Source organism: Octodon degus, unplaced genomic scaffold, assembly GCF_000260255.1.
Source record: "Octodon degus isolate 3935 unplaced genomic scaffold, OctDeg1.0 scaffold00049, whole genome shotgun sequence".
NCBI classification, from domain to species: Eukaryota; Metazoa; Chordata; class Mammalia; order Rodentia; family Octodontidae; genus Octodon; species Octodon degus.
The window spans coordinates 12,408,099-12,409,791 of record NW_004524625.1 but is presented as its reverse complement, the minus strand read 5'-3'; the positions used below and the strand labels follow the sequence as shown (position 1 = coordinate 12,409,791).

At 47.5% G+C, this 1,693-nt stretch overlaps 1 protein-coding gene across 7 annotated transcripts in view; it reads left to right on the top strand.

Moving 5' to 3' along the window:
• Positions 1–1,693, top strand: part of Sytl2 (synaptotagmin like 2) — a 57,368-nt gene that overhangs the window by 10,035 nt on the left and 45,640 nt on the right. The window lies entirely within an intron of this gene.

The following is a 1,693-nucleotide window of genomic DNA, read 5'->3' as shown; positions in this document are numbered from 1 at the left end:
GCCTGCAATCCCAGCACTTGGGAGGCTGAAGACAGGTGGATCACTATGAGTCCGATCTGTGTAGTGAGACCCTGTAGACCTTGTACTAACTACATTAAAAAATAAAAGAAATCAGCAGTGCAGTTATCCAAGCCATCTTGAAATACGCATAAATATATCTCCTTTTTTATGGTACTGGGAATCAAGCTCAGGACTTTGCACTTGCCAGGCAGATGCTGGGCCACTGAGCCATCTCCCCTGTTTCTTGTGTAAGACAGAGGTCAACATGAGGTGCTGTTGGTGCTGGGGCTGGAGGCCCAAGAGCAGGATTCGCAGGGAACTGAGAGAAAATGATGCCTAAATTGGAGAACAGGAAGAGGGTAGGTGGGCAAGGGGACCTGAGCCCCTGCACTTGGCTTAGATCCTCCGATTTTGCGACTGCTTCACATGCTAAGGGAGATCGTACAAATTACCTGGACTGAAAACCAAGCTTGGCATCTGGGTAAGGATGCTGTTCCCCAGGTTTCGCTAGGTTCTTAAGATGAGGATGAGAACCTGCTTTCTAGTTCTGAGCTGTGAGCTCTTTTTATTGTCTGGACACTGAATGCTATTAGTAACCAGGTTTCTTTATTAAGTTTTGCTACTGGATAACTGAATTGAAGCTTGTGTCTACACATTACAGGAACAAAGGACTGCTCTAGTGAGTCCTTCTGTCCATACTGGGGCTCCACAAGTTCTTCCTTGGCTTGCGCCTCTTTCCCCATCTTCCTTCCCATCCTGTCTTGCTCCCATGTGATCAGGCTATATTTTACATAAGTCTACATGATTGCTACAATTCCTTTCTGGAACAAATAGGAGGGTGAAAAAAAGGAACAATGGCTTCCTCAAGAGTTGGCCGTTCCTGAGACTAACTGCACAGAAGTAGATTTGAAGTACAAAAGGAGATGAGCTGCAGAAATACCTAACCCGCAAGTTTATGACTTTAGTAGCAATAATTTTGGGCAAGTTCCCAAGGCTTTGGGGGCAAATTGCTCCCTTTCCTGGGTCCCAGCTCCAGCACTGTGGAAGTCCAGTGCCTTTGATGGTGTTTTCTAATCTCCCGACACTTGATGTTGCTAAGAGAACTTGAGGTGTTTAATGGGGACTGTGACTTTAGTGACAGCTTCATCCCCCATGCCGGAGGGAAGAACACTCGAGCCAGCAGTCTGAGCGGGTTGGCTTTCCCCCTCCAGGGACTCTGTGACCTTTCTTATCCTTCTTATTCATAACTAAAGGATGTCTGGACCGAGCTGCTTGGCTCATCTTTCCCTTTCACTCCTGCCTTACTGTCATCCAGGGCTGCCCTCTCCCTGAGCCAGGGAGTCACAGTGTCGAGCAGTGGTGGTGAACCTTTAGGGACGAGTCCCCAGACTGCAACCCAAAACCCACGTATTTATCATGAAGTGCCAACACTGCAATTACACTGGAATGCTGAGCTTTCAGTTCAGAAAAAAGAAAAACTCACACATTAGCATCATTTGTCTTAAAAGTAAAACAACACGCATGTCATAGGCTCACCACCCCTGGTCCAGAGATTCCCCCTCACTTCTCTAAACCAGCTCCAGGCATAGACCTCCCAGCATATTCCCGATGCTTCACTTGTCTTCAGCCTTCTTTATCTGGATGAAGAACTCAGCTGCCGCCTTGGAGAGCTGGGCTGAGAGGTCTGAGACCA